The following is a 15,743-nucleotide window of genomic DNA, read 5'->3' as shown; positions in this document are numbered from 1 at the left end:
TATGTGATTTTGGCCAACTTAGTTTCCTGTATCTCAAAAAAACTTACAGATAGAATAATACAAAAAGAGAAAAAAGAATATATTTTACAAATAATTTCAAATGAAGTCCTAATTTGGATTTCTCTGTGAAGAGTTGAACCAGATTTTTGATAGTATGGTCTTCGGAGGTTTTTTTGGTTTTGTTTTGTTTTTTTTTTTTTTTTTTTTTTTTTTTTTTTTTTTTTTTTTTTTTTCTTTTTTTTTTGGTTTTTTGGTTTTTTTGGTTTTTTGGTTTTTTTGGGGGTTTTTTTGTGTGCGGAGCAGGACATTTAGACCTTTGGGGCATATTTTTCTGCTGTTGCTAACCTGCATTTGTCGTGGCTGTGGAGAGATTTCACACCCATGACTGTATAATCATCTTCTTTCAGCAGAGAAAATCATTGTTTTGTCAGAAGTCCTGCCTGGAAATACTTGAAACTATAAGGATTCATTTCCACACTTTGGTAATGATTAGTGTTGACTGTCGAGTTTTGTTTGTATTGTTCACTTAAAAAGTATTTATTAGTAAAGTGACATAGAGCATAGTGAAAAGTTTACAAAGCTGCTTGAAATTATGCTACAAAAATTTAATCAATATACAGGAAAAAGCAAAAAATCAGTAACTAAAAGTTTATTGTATTCTGTTTTTTTCCTAAAATATGATTTTCTAATGAGTGGCATTTTTGTTTGTGGTACAATAGACTAAGTTTGATTCCCTAGGATTTCAGCAATGTTTTATTATTTACCAAAAAAAAAAAAAAAAAAAAAAAAAAAAAAAAAAAAAAAAAAAAAAAAATTATAGTTCCCAATAATGTTTCAGTGTCAAATGAGGAATGTCACTAAATTGTCTTATTCTGGTTCTCAAAAAACCCCAGACTGGGGTGCCACTGCTTTTTTTTTCCCTTTCTAATGGTGAATGGTAGAAGAACACCATAAATGGAGAGAGCAGATAAAAGATTTATTTCCTTGTCACTGTTCTGAAATTTTTGGAATTTCTTTGAATTTCAAAATGAACAGTTACTACGAAGGTTTCAATTAAATTAGAAAAAATGAAAAGGTCTTCCTCGGATCACAAAGAATCAGAAGAATGGCATTTTCCCCCTGTTGTTGGAATAATCACTTGTTTTCACAATTCCACTTTTTTCTGTTGTGCTGAATTCACCATATGTTTAGACTAAGCCTGTAACTATTTATTTCTGTCAGCAGTGCACCAAATGTTTGATTCCAAAGCAGAGCTAGACAAAACCAGTTTTTCTTTGGTTTTATAAAGACAATGATATTTTATACAGGAATTTAGAATTTATTACATAACAGCAACAGCAATTGTAAGGAAAATGTTTTATTTCAAAAAGCTTTAAAATGCTTTCAGTCTATAAATCTGCTATAAACCATTTCTCATTTCTATTTTGAAATCATTAACTGAATTTTTTTCACATAAATTTCCAAGGAAGCATTTGGCAAAGTGATCTCAAAAAAGTAGAAGAGGAATACAAATTTCAAATAGGAATGTGTTTAAATGTCAACAAAATCAATGTGTATGAAGTGCTCCAGCTTCCATATCTCAATTCTACCATTGGAAATTGTTGTTTTTTTCTTTTTTTCTTGTCTGGAGTATCTATAGTCAAGTGAGGAATGGCAAATCCATGTTTAGCCACCAGAGACAGAAGGCATAAAACTGGTGCATGTTGGCAGAGTAAATTAGAATTAATTAGATAAATACATAATTTATAAAGTGAATTAGAAATAACAAGGCAGATTCTCAAAACTGTTATTTCTCAGTGGCTGTGCCGTGCCTTCCTCTTTACTCAGGTGATGATTTCCTCATGTGCTTGATGTGCCCAACAGACCCAAATTCCCTCACAGGGCTGGCAAAACCCTGCAGGGAGTTTTAAACACCAGCCCTGGCCACGTGCTGGAGCACCTGGGAGAGGTCTGAGGGAAAATGTTTCCCAGCTCTGCACTGAAATGTGTGACAGACACAGGGGCACAGACTGACCCTGCTCGTACCTGCTGCCTGTGCCTGCAGACGTGGGAGGTGCAGAGCAGGGACGTGCCAGGGTTTCTGTGCGGCACCAAACACACTCTGGGTGGAGGCTTAAGGAGTATTAGAAAGGCAGAGCTGAGTTTGTGGGGTGGCTGTGGGGCTGTTGTTCAGGGGAGGGATGAGTTCTCCAAACACCACAGATTTCTTATCACCCTGGGAAAGTGTCAGGCAAGCATGACATCCTTAAATCACACACTCCTATGCACAATTCATAGCATGAAAAAGGGGGTTTCTGGTGTTTTTTCCTCTGTTTTTCTGTTTGGCGCTGGCCCTGCAAAAAAAAAAAAAAAAGCTTTGTCCAGGTGTATAGATATTTTAACAGGCAAGTCTAAAGTAAATGTATTCTAAAGTGCCTTTAAACTGCAACATGAGAAATTTCTGTAACAGTTTTAGTCACACTGGGAGAAAAATATGTGTCCTGGTGGTTATTTATGTTATTTTTTAAAATCAAAACTGAGCTATGAGCCAAAGAATCATAAAATGGTTGGAGGGGTTTTTAAAGTCCCTCCAGTGTCATGGGCAGGGACACCTTCCACGGTCTCAGGTTACTCTGTCCATCCTGGCCTTGGACACTCCAGGGATCCAGGGGCAGCTACAGCTGCTCTGGGCATCCTGTTCCAGGACCTCCCCACCCTCACAGTAAATAGTTCTCCAAAAAAATTATCAAAATCTACTCTCAGTTTGAAGCCATTCCTCCTTGTCCTGTCACTCTGTGTCCTTGTAAATTGTCTCTCTCCACCTTCCTTGTACCTTGTAGGCTCCCTTCAGGTGCTGGAAAGCCACAATTCCAGTGTTTGGTGTTTTAAATTAAATAACTATTAATATGCATCATCTCTAAAACAAATATTTATATTTTCAACCATTCAAGCAGCAAATAAATGCTGAGAAAATTTGAATATATTTCCTAGGTGACAGTCAAAGAAGAAAGTGAACTTTTATTGAAATTTTGAGAAGTTGCTTCTGAAAGAGAAATTACTGTAATTGTGTCACTTATTTTTTGCATATATACTATTAGCTTTATTTAATTTTGTATATATCTCTGCAATTAAAGTGACTCGGAAAGGTCATCTTTATCCTTGACTTTCTATATGTAAAGAGACTAAATATAGTCTAGTAATGAGCCAAGCATTTATTGGCAAAGTTTATTGTATTAAGCTAATATTGTACTTAGGTTGTATTAGGTCTCTTCTTGTTAGGAAGAGCTGAGACAGCTTGATTTTAAATATTAAAAATAAGATGAAAAATTAAATAGCTTTGCATGTTTTCCTTCCTCAGGGAAATAAGTTTTGGTCCACAGAAATGCTAGGTAAGAGTCAGTTCCCTGTAGGCTTTCAGCATCTCTGTTTCTCTTTCCTTTCTGCCTTAGTCAAGGTGTTTGCTCATCAGAAACAAAACATTTTTCCTGTTAAAGATAAAGACATAGTTCTTAAAAAAATCCATTGTTACTCCAGAATCTCTATTTCCCCCTAATTAATGATATTTATCTATGAAAAAATGATTTAAATATCAAAATTATTGACCTGACAGAAGTTCTCAGTAAGAAAATAGAAATCCTCATTTAGATAGGCAGTAATCTCCAGATTTACAGACAAAAATAAACATTTTAGAGGAGGAAAGACAAACAGTCAAAGTTTGAATAAATACTTAAGTTTTTCTCTGATACATTTTGTCTTCAGCTCTTTCCCCTGTTGCTTTCAAGAATTCAGGTTTATTTTTTTCCTTCAAACTTGTGAAATTTGCTGGTTTCATTTATTAGCTTTAATTGCCTACCAGTGTAATCCACTTTGCAAGGAATGGGAGGAGAGAAATAAAAAAGGAGAAAGAATCAGAATGGCCTTAACCTTTTATTTGTTGCCCTTAAAGGAAGCCTTTTATCTCTTGTGTTTCTTGTTCCTAGTATCATAATAATTCAACCAATTGGTTCTTTTATTTCTGCCTTCAGAGAAAAAAAAAAAGTTACAATAAGTAATTAAAGTGTAAAAAAAAGGTTTCTTTTGTCATGTTTATGTTCACAGTATGGTATTGTTTATTCAACAAGCATTTTTAAAAGTTGTGCTACTAAAAATTAGCAAATTAGTATATTTAGATTTTCACAGAAGGTTCATGAAATAGTCAGTATGAAAAACCTCTTAAACTACTGTTGCATGTACCTGTATTTTAGTCACTTCAGGATTAAAGTGTTAAACTGGTATTATGAGGAATTCAATGTTGCAACCCATGATGGGTTTAATTTTAATAAAAATGAAACCAAAACTATAAATTAAAAGTTTTGCATAATAAATGCCAACAATTATTCTTTGCAGCCAAACTGAAACTTTTCTTTGCTAATCAGTGGAGATGAAATAATGGGATAATAAAGGCATAGCACTGGGGTGTAAGTGATTGATTATCAAAGAAAAAAATAGAAAATACAGACTTAAAAGGTATTTTTAAAATTGAATTCTGAGCTTGAGTGGAACAGTATTTGACAGAAGGTTGTGGATAAAGTTTTGCATTGATTTTAGGAAGGTGGGGGAAGTCATAAGCCTAAATGCTTATACATAATGAATCTTATTTCTGGTTTAATGGCATTGTCACATCATTTTAGCAAATTAAATTACCCTGGTAATTAAATTATCCTGGTGCAAAAAGGGAGTCAGGCAGCACTGAGTCACACAAACTGATCCTACAGGTTGTACTGGGACAGAGCTAGTGGAAAGGAGATTTACACTGGTAAAACAAAGGTTTGCAGGGAGCTGCTTCAATCTTTAGTGTTGTGGCAGACCTGTAGCTCATCTTTTTGAGCTGTAGTTTACCCAAAACTAGGTGTTCTTTTTCCTCCTTGTCCTAAACATCTGTGTGCGGCAATTCATTCTGATTCTTTCAGCTCCTCTTACTCTGTGGTGGTGCTTAAATTCAATTCCAATTGGGTTTTCACTGCTCCGGTTTGGTTTTATAATTTGTGTTTTATAATTTTGTATTTATTTCTATTGTTTAAGATGGCCTCTCCTTCCCTCTCCTTCTCTCCTTCCCTCAGACTTTCCTTCCCCCCCCCTCAAACCTTCCCGCCAAAATCTTGGTTGTCCTGGTAACCCCATCCCATAATAGTTGTTTACCACTTTTCGGTTACCTGTCAATCTTTAAGTTATATAACTTCCCCACCCCCTCATCATGTATTCCTCCTCCCCAAGTTACCTGTTACTGGTTCAAAAGTTGTGCATCCCCTCATTATACGATGGCAAAAGGTTGTAATTGGTCCCACGCAATCCCACCCCTGAACCCACTCAATAAAGAGCCGTGCCATCTCGAGGCCAGCATCTCTCTCCGGAGCGCGGCCTTGGGACCACGCATCCCTTGGTTGCACACCCTGAGAGTCCCGCCTTTCTATTCTGCGCACTATCCGCACCGTGGTCGAGTTTGCCCACGCCTCTGGCAAAGTGAGCCCCTGGATGTAGTGGCGGCAGGGCTGGCCGGAGCTGCACCATTGGAAAGCCGAACCACTGCATTACTCCTCAGTACACATTAAGAGCCCTCAGATCAGATCTTTCTCTCTTTTATAGAGAATTTTGAGATCCAGCATTCTGGTCAGGGCTTGCATCCCCATGAGTATGGAACTGTTATTGAATAATTATTGATTTCCACACTTGAAGTGACAAGCTGCAATTTTGAATGCTACAGCACATTTGCAGATTTATCCTTTAAAGATTCTTTCTTGCTCCTAGCATTTGCACCTCCAGAATCTGCCCCTTGGCACCCCTGACAATGTTGATTCCACAGCACACGTAACCAAAGCTGAAGGAGGAAGAATTGCTTTGTCCAGCAGTCCAAGTGACCATCAGGATGAGCTGCCCAAATTGAGGGCAGTCTTTAAATCCATTCTGTGCAGCACTGAAACTTTTCCGTGAGCTGTATTGATTGTATTCCCATTCTGATGAACAAAACTGTGATTGTGCACTTGAATGACCTTGGAATAATAGAATCTGCACTCTTCCTGCCCTGAAACTGGCACATTTCTATCATGGTGCTCAAGCAGTACCACAAGCAAATAGATTGACTTTTTTTTTCCATGCTCTGCAAATAGAGAGTTTTCTGTTTCAACTTAAATCATTCTACAATAAGTTTCAAAATATTAAAAAAAAATTAGTTTTCACTTCACAGTCTGATGTGAAATCATTTTTATCAGGATTTTGGTATAAATGAAAATATAAACTGATCTAAATCAAGTTTTTAGGGTCTGTTTCTCCCATCTGCTCCCAGCCCTGTGTTCCTGCCTTGTACTGCACTGACTTTTATGCCACCATACGTTAGAGGGCTCAGGGGACAAAAAAACCCTAAAAAACCAAAAAAAACCTCCAACCCTATGGAAAAAGATACCATTCATCTTCTGTCTAATTCCTCTGTCTAAAATGGTTTATAAAGGGCTTGTACAAATAACAGTAAGGCACAAGCAAGGGCTCTTCAATGCCTAATAAAGGTCACTAGGCAAGGGAAATGTCAGTATTAAGCCTGGCTTAGTGACTGTGGCACGGCCCTCAGAAGACCTCTAGCCCCCAGTTCTGTGAAATATCTGTTAAATGTCCACAGAATAATTGAGTTCATTTAGCCTGACACTTTGGGGTCCATCCTTTATGGTGGTCACAGGACAGGGGAGGTCTTATGCTGTTACCTGGGGTATCACAGCCAGCTCAGGTCAGGCACTGCCTCCTGCAGGGATTGTCCTCCCTGGGATCAGGTGGAATTCTGCTCCTCAGGTCTGAGTACTGGGGACAGAAAACTCCCCAGCTGGCTGCTGTCTCAGTAAAATCCAGGCTGGGAATGTGCAGATTATGTGCACTGCTCGCAGGTTATGTGGCAAAACTGTCAGAAAAGGCAAAATAAGCTGTGGCTGCCCCATTCCTGGAAGTGCCCAAGGTCAGGTTGGAACAACCTGAGACAGTGGAAAGGGCAGGGCCTGGGTGAACTTTATGGTCCCTTCCAACCCAAGCCATTCAGTGATTCTATAAATTGAATACAAGTTGATTAAAACTTCTTTCCAGGGATATTGATATTGAAATACTCCATTTAAAGTACTGCTGTATTCATAAAGGGAAAATATTTATGATCAGAAAACCACAACCTCCTCACGATGAATGCTTTCAATATTCAAATTTCTGCTCTTTTCTAAAAGCTTCATTTCATAACATTTATGCATTTCATTACAGATTTAAAAACTTAGGAAATAAAGTTTAAAAACCTTGAAGAAAACTTTTTAGTAAGTTGTACCTGAAATGCAACCTATTCGTAGCTGTCTTTGCAAGTCTTTCTGGTAAAATATGAAAGCCAAATGTTATCTGTTCTGAAGGAACACTGAGCAAGACAAACTATTTGATGTGACACGTTCATGCTTTGCTTGTCAGCCAAAACAGTTTTCACCATTATTCACTGCCCTCTGTATATTGAAGAACATTTCTGAAGTGAGCTGAACGGTCTTGTGTTTGGTGATAGTGTGTTACTGGGAAAATAAAACAGCCACAATTATCTGCTCAACAAATGGAACTTGTCAGCTGGCAGGCACACAGAGCTGATGCAGATGGCCAGCTCAGGAAAGCTGTCAAGCAGAAGGACTGAAATAAAATATATTTTCTTCATATTCTGTGGATTTTCTAAAATGATTTTTTTTAATGATGTTCAAAGGATTTAGTGCTGATTTATAGCTCAGGTGTTTTCCCAGCTCCTAAAGAAAAAAAAAAAAATGTTGTTGGAGGAAGAGCTATTGGTAGCATGGTGACAGGGACCTTTGGATGGGATGCTGATGCTGGATCTTTACATGCAAGTGTTCCTCTCTTTGGAATAAAAGGACAGGATTTATGTCTGCTATAATGCAGAGATTTTTGGAAACATAAAGTTAGAGATGCTGTATAATCCAGGACACATAGCTGTTCTCCCTTTTTTGAATGAATGTCCTATTTTCCTCTGCTTTGAGTTGCATGTTAGGAACACCTGGGAGAAACAGTTTTATTGGACAGCATTTTTATTGTTTGCTGTTCTGTGTGTTGTTTTATTTCTTACAGGTAATGAAAAATACTCCTTTGGACCTTCTCATTCTCACAAGGTGTTATCTCCCTGTGAAATAGAGAGATGTAATAGATATTGCAAAATGTTAGACTAAAATAAAAAGTACAGTGTGGTGGTGTGGTTTTTACTGTTCAGACCAGTTCTTGTTATTCATATTTGCAGTTGTATTATGTTATTTGAATTATTCCCTTTGTCTAAGATGGCCTCCTTCCCCTCAGAACTTTCCCGCCTTTCCCTGGTTGCCCCGGTTACAGCTATCCCATAATAAGTTGTTTATCACTTTCTGTTAAATGTCAATCTTTTAGTTATATAACCTTCCCCACCCCCTGTTATGTAACCGGTCTTTTCCCATTGGTTGAAAGTTTTGTCTCCCCGCAGTTGAAAGTTGTTTGATAAAGTTTATTGGACGTTAGAGAGACCACCCTTGATCCCACCCCTAATCAGAGCAAATAAAAAGCCGTGCCAGCCCCCTGGTGACGTCTCTCTGGGACGGATCCTTGGGGCACACGCACTCCCTTGGTTTACCCTACCAGAGAGTCCCGCCTTTTTCTTTCAGCGTTCCCGCGATCATTGTTTGGTCTGCCTGGCCCTCTGGGCAAAAGGCCCCCGGGTTGTAGTGGCAGCTGGGCTGGCCGGTGCTGCAATCCTTGGAAAAGCTGACCACTGCAGAGTGGCGCCCAACGTGGGGCGTCCAAGGTCAGGCGTCCAGCTGACAGCCAGACGGCAGCAGCTCTGACGCAGAGCCCTCCGAAGAGAGCTCTGTGGCGGTCTGGGCACATCGGTGCCATTTGGATTTATCATTGTTGCTGCACCTTCCCGGTGGAAGCAGCCCTTGTGGGTGCGCTCCCGGGAGGGACGAAGAGGGTAGCCTCCAGCGCCGAGAGGTCCTCTTTGGTTGCGGGATCCCAACGCTCTCCACTTTCGGTCTTCAGGGACCCAGGGAAAGGTAGGTGGAAGTCCCCAATTCCCTCCCCTACCCTTGGAAGCCTCCGCCCAGGCGCCCTCGAAAGAGGAAGGCTGGCCTGGGGGAGTTGCCGCGCGGCACTCGAGAAGGGACTTAGGCTCTTCTCGGGTTTGGTGTTGGTACGGGTCTCTGTTTTACGTTGATTTGTGTTTGTTGGATTTCGGTTTTGGGCGGTTGGTCGTCCACTCGCACGGGCGGGGACGGGTTGGCAGCAAGTCGGGGGACTAGCTGCAGCCTGGGACGGCTGTTTCTTCTGTTGTTGTGGTGTTGTAGTGCCCCCGGGACAGGGAGTGGCGAAGGGGAAGCCGCTCGACCGGGCTTTTAAGAGTACTACATTTGCTTGTTTGCTTTTGTCTTTGTGTTTCGGGTGTGTTGGTGAAGATGGGCGCAAAGTTAAGCGCTGAACAAAAGGGTGTCTATCGTTGTTTCGTTGGAGTGTTAACTGTTCAGAAAGTTAAATTTTCTAATGGAGAGCTCAAGCGGTACGTCCGCAAGCTTTTCCTGCATTTCCCAAAAACCACTCCTGACGTTGTCACAGAACCCCGCTTTTGGGAGCCTGTGATTTCTAAATTTGCTGATTTGGCTGCGTCAGGAGACGAAAAGGCGGCGAAACATTTATTCTGGTCCAGACAAATTAGGACCGCAATGATGAATTTGAAGGGAATGCAGAAAGGGCAGCCTCCAGTTTCGCGTTCGCGTTCTGTTACCCCCAGTTCTTCCCGATGCGTGTCCCGATCCCCTTCACCTGCTAGAGGTATCCTCAGGAGAGCAGCGAGCAAACCCCAGCTCGACAGCCCTGGCATCCTCAGGAAACCTTCCCCCCGCCTGGGTCAAACAAGGCAGTCTGCCCGGGATGCCCGAAAGAGCCCTGGCCAGGCTCCGGAGGATTTTTCCCTTCCCTGTTCTTTCCAGAACAAGCCCCGAGTTCGTTTCTCGTTGTGTGAGGGAGATACCCCTGGGGTTCATCAAAATGGCGGGTGGTCGGGTAAGAAACAAAATGGCGCCGACCGCATGGCTCGGTCCTCCTCTTTGTCCTCCTTACCCACCTCCTTCCCATGGAACCTTTCCCCCAACAATCCTTTCTGGACCCCTCCTTCAGAGGAGCAAACCCCTCCTACCTCTCCTCCCACTCGTCGCAAGGCTCCACCCCTTTCCTCAGACCCTCCCACTTACCGCTCCTCCCAATTCTCCACCTCCAACCCCTCCTCTCGAGGCGTGTCTTTCCCACACTCAGGCACGCCCTCCGCCACCAAACCACTCCCCTCGGGAAGGCGTGACCAGTCCCGCCCCTCAGTTTCCGGTTCCCACGCTCTCCCTTCCGGTTCCCACGATTCGGGACCGGAAGACGAGGGATGGGATTCTGGAAGCGCTGGCTCCCGCACCCCTTCCCTGGCCCCGGTTGTGTATCGGAAAGGTAGGGGGGGGAGTGAGGAAGTCAAATGGCAGCCCCTGTCCCAAAACATTGTCCGAGACCTGATGAAGGCCTACAAGGAGTATGGACGCTCCAGTCCATACTTCCTTGGTGTCTTGGAAGGCCAATTATCCGGATCAGTGGTTGTCCCCCATGACATCAGGTATCTTTTCAAGTGTTTGCAGTCAAGAACTGAATTTCGGCTCTGGCTAGCAACCTGGAAAAGATGCCTGCAGGACGCCCTCCCAGGCATTTTACAGGATTCGGACATGGGTTTGGACAGGGACGGAAATCTAGTGACGTTGCCACAGTTAATGGGGGAGAGAGACTGGGAAATGCCCCAAAAACAAGCGGAAGCTCTCTCAAAGCCTTTGTTGGCAAAGGTTGCCCAATTAGCGGTCAAGGCATTTACGACAATGAAATCAGTAGACGCAGCAGAGTCTTATGAGAACATATACCAGGGGCCACAAGAAAGCTTTTTAGCATTTGTTGAACGTTTAACCATTGCTATTGAGCAGGAGGAGGAGGACGAAGAGGTGAGACACAGGATGCTTACATCTCTAGCGTTCAAGCACGCTAATGCGGTCAGTAAGCAAGCAATGTTAACCTTACCTCGGCAACCTCGCCCGACCCTCCAAGATTACATAGAGGTCGTCACAGAAGTGGTTCCCCTCATGTCGTCTACCGTGCCTGCAAAACCCGACCAAAGAAGAAAGACCGTCGCAGCGGCGGAGTCTAGCAATCAGACACCTGCGCAAAAGACACCAAAAACACCGAAACTGTGGAGGCAACCCTCTCGAGGGCGGGGAGACAGAGTTTGTGCCTTATGCAATAAACCGGGACATTGGTGGCAGAACTGTCCTTTAAGACAGGAATTTCAAAACTTTAAACAAAGTAAAGGGGGAAATGGGGAAGGTGGAAGGGGAGGAGGCTCCCAAGCAAAAAACTAAAGAGGGAGCGCGGGGCCGCCCAGTGCGACGACCCAAATCGGGCGGTCCAAGCCGGGGGAGGAGAAAAGGGAAAGACTGATTTGAGCCTGATCGGACACACTTTAACGGACTTGTCTCTTTCTTCCAAGGAGCAGCGCAAAGGTGCTTTGCAGCGTCCGAGGAAGAGTTTACCGGACACGACAATGGACTCTCCTTTGAAGAGTCATTCCTCGCCTGCCAAAAGTAACATCATGGTACCTTTTGTTTCGACAGAGAAATCCTTGACGACATACAGCGATGGCGTTCCTTTCCATCTTCAACTCTCAGAAGGAATCTGGATCCGGGATGGAGAGTGGCGTCGCGTGGCGGTGGGCAAAAATAAAGGTACCTGGCACAGAATTGGCACGACATACGTAGTCGTTGGGGACTGTAAGTATACGCCGCCAGAGATCGAGGTTGCACCCCAAACCACTCCCACGGATCCAGAGTGGTTTGACCTCTGGCTCCGTTGCACGGCCCCACCCACATATCTGTCAAAAGGACAGATCATCGCCCAGGCAATTCCATCCTTGCCGGAACGTGTGTGTCCTGAAGGCGATTGTGAGACCTGCCACCCCCAGGTAAGACCAGTCATGCTCATAACACAAAACAGACCTGAAGAGGTGTGCAGGCTCAGGGTGGGGGAGGAGACCACCACTATCAAAGGTCTCCTTGACACGGGGGCGGACGTGACGGTCATCCCCGAACACCTTTGGCCGTCACAGTGGCCGCTGCAAACAGTGGTGGAACAAGTTGAAGGTGTAGGTGGGCTCCAATTGGCCAAGCAATCAAAAAACATGGTACAAATTAAGGGGTCCAAAGGGCGATTGGCTACTGTGAAGCCCTTTGTTTTGAAATATAAGACACCCCTGTGGGGTAGAGATGTCATGTCTCAATGGGGGGCCACAATTGGCTTTCCGGACTCCCCAAATTCCATTTATGCCGCTGCCATTGAAAAGCGCCCGACCCAAAAACTGAATTGGCTGACAGATTCACCAGTTTGGGTCGAACAATGGCCGCTATCTAAAGAAAAATTAAAGGCGCTGAATGAGCTCGTGGAGGAGCAGCTCCGCAAGGGTCACCTGGAAGAGACCACCTCTCCATGGAACACTCCGGTGTTCGTCATCCAAAAATCGGATAAAACCCGGTGGAGGCTCCTTCAAGACCTCAGACAAATTAACAATGTCATTGAAGACATGGGATCTCTGCAACCAGGGATGCCTTCCCCTGCCATGTTGCCTCAAAATTACCAATTGGCTGTTATTGACATAAAAGACTGTTTCTTTCAAATTCCACTACACCCCGACGATGCCCCACGGTTTGCATTCTCGGTACCGAACATCAACCGAGAGGCCCCAAGGAAGAGGTACCATTGGAAGGTGCTTCCGCAGGGAATGAAGAATTCTCCCGCCATCTGCCAATGGTACGTATCTTCCTTGCTGACCCCTGTCCGTGCAGCTGCACACCAGGCCATCATCTATCATTATATGGATGATGTACTCGTGTGCGCCCCCGACGACACTCTGCTGGCACAAGCCCTTGACCTCACAGTCAATGCACTGATCGCTGCAGGGTTTGAGTTACAGGAGTCCAAGATTCAAAGGATGCCACCGTGGAAGTATCTTGGCCTGGAAATTAATAAGAGGACCATTGTTCCTCAAAAATTGGCTATCAAAACAGAAATTAAAACCCTCGCGGATGTGCACCAGCTGTGTGGGGCTTTGAATTGGGTGAGGCCTTGGCTGGGTCTGACCACCGAGGACCTAGCGCCTCTTTTCAATTTATTGAAAGGGGGAGAGGGGCTGAGTTCCCCCAGGTCACTCACCCCGGAGGCGGAGAAAGCGCTTGAAAAAGTGCAAGAACTGTTATCCACTCGACAGGCAAACCGATGCAGGACTGACCTCTCCTTCCGGTTTGTCATTTTAGGTAACCTGCCACACCTCCATGGAGTCATCTTTCAGTGGGACAGCGGGGTGTCCAGCTTGCCCCGAAAGGACCGTGGCGGGAGAGATCCTCTCATCATCATTGAGTGGGTCTTCCTTGCCCACCACCGGTCCAAGAGGATGAGTCGGCCACAGGAGCTGATGGCAGAGCTGATCAGGAAGGCTAGAGTCCGAATTAGAGACCTAGCCGGCTGCGATTTCGAGGTGATCCACATTCCAATTCGGATTTCCACGGGCCAAATTTCAAAGGTCATGTTGGAACATTTGCTTCAAGATAACGAAGCGTTGCAGTTCGCTTTGGACAACTACACAGGTCAAATTTCGGTAACTCGGCCTGCCCACAAAATTTTCAATCAGGATGTCCAATTCAAATTAAGTATGAAAAGTGTTCAGAGCAAAAGACCACTCGATGCCTTAACAGTTTTCACTGACGCGTCCGGAAGCTCCCACAAGTCAGTCATGACTTGGAAGGATCCTCAGACTCAGCGGTGGGAGAATGATGTCGCTGAGGTGGAAGGTTCCCCTCAGATAGCTGAGTTGGCCGCTGTCGTTAAGGCATTCGAGAGGTTCTCTGAACCTTTCAATTTGGTCACTGACTCTCACTACGTCGCAGGTGTAGTGTCCCGGGCAGAAAACGCCATACTGCAGGAAGTATCCAACAAGACCTTGTTCGACTTGCTCTCTAAGCTTATTAGGCTGATCTCCCACCGAGAGCAACCATTCTATGTGGCTCACACGAGGTCGCACACTGATTTGCCGGGGTTCATAGCGGAGGGAAACAGGAGAGCTGACGCTCTTGCTGCCCCGGTCGCTAAGGCCCCGCTGCCGGAGGTTTTCCAGCAAGCCAAGCTCAGCCACCAGCTCTTCCACCAAAATGTGCCAGGTCTGGTCCGGGGATTCAAGCTGACCCGAGACCAGGCCAAGGCCATCGTGGCGACCTGTCCCAGCTGCCAGCAGCATGCAGTTCCCACCTTGCATGCGGGGGTCAACCCCCGAGGGCTGAGCAGCAATGAGGTGTGGCAGATGGACGTTACCCACGTTTCCCAATTCGGGAGACTAAAGTACGTCCATGTGTCAGTGGATACTTTCTCAAGCGCTGTCTTTGCTTCCGCCCACACAGGTGAGAAAGCTGGAGATGTCATCAAGCACCTTCTCCAGGCTTTCTCCTTCCTGGGCATCCCGAAGGAAATTAAAACGGACAACGGGCCGAGCTACCTTTCGCGGGAGTTCCGTGACTTCCTGCAGCGATGGGGAGTAGAGCACAAGACGGGCATCCCCTACTCACCCACAGGTCAAGCGATTGTGGAAAGGACTCACCAAAACATCAAAAGAGTCCTTGAACAGCAGAGCCAAATTCTGAGATTGGAAACGCCTCAAATTCGATTGGCCAGGGCCCTTTTCACTATAAATTTTCTAAATTGTTCATTCGACTGTATGAATCCCCCGATTCTCCGGCACTTCGGTGGGAATCCAAATTTACAATTGGAAAAGAAACCGCCCGTACTCGTTAAGGATCCGCAGACCATGAGGACAGAAGGACCACATGATTTAGTCACTTGGGGACGTGGTTACGCGTGCGTCTCGACACCCACCGGGATTAAATGGGTGCCGGCCAAGTGGGTGCGTCCTTATGTCCCCAAGGCCTCCGGCCAAATTAATCAGCAGGTGAGGAACGCTGCTCTGCGGAGAAGGAGGAAGCCCGACAGTCCGATCCTGGAGGAGAGGTCCGCTCCTGTCATTCCCCTTCCTCAATGGCTTTTTGATTAATTTCATGTTATTTGTTTCAGTTCCAGGTTAACCCGGCTTTGAACCAGCTGAGAGCCCCAAGAGGACAACGCGTTTTCCAACTCGCGATAGTCCTCGCTGTCCTTGGTTGCACCATGTCCTGGGTCGTGCCGCAGCCAAAAGCCAATGTGTGGAGGACCCTTGCTCAATCAATGGGACAGGATCACATCTGCCTGTCCCAGGGATCGACCAAGGACCCGATCGCCTCTTGCCTAGTGGGGATCCCAGCGCAGGAATCAGACCTCCCCCCTGAGCTCCTGCAATTAAAGAACAAATTCAACCAGTTCGCTCCACCCCAGATTATGAGACGACGCCGCTCCTTCCCGATAAGTACCAACCTTGTTTACCCTGTTACCAATCCCCTTGCGCTCTGGAAGGACTGGATCCATTCCAGAGTGCCCCCAGTCTCTCCTGACGAGCCCCAGGAGCTGGAACTCCTGGGGTCCTCCCCTGCTCCTTTCTGTATTCAGTTTGTGTTTTCTCCTCCCGCTGATGAGGCCGAAAGATTTTACAACTTATTACAGGTCAAAAAAGCTTACTACGCTTCTTCATGGTGCAAGGACATCGCCCATGTGAA

This window comes from Zosterops lateralis (assembly GCF_965231275.1).
Source record: "Zosterops lateralis genome assembly, chromosome: Z".
In the NCBI taxonomy this organism is placed as follows: Eukaryota; Metazoa; Chordata; class Aves; order Passeriformes; family Zosteropidae; genus Zosterops; species Zosterops lateralis.
This window is presented reverse-complemented; position numbering follows the sequence as displayed.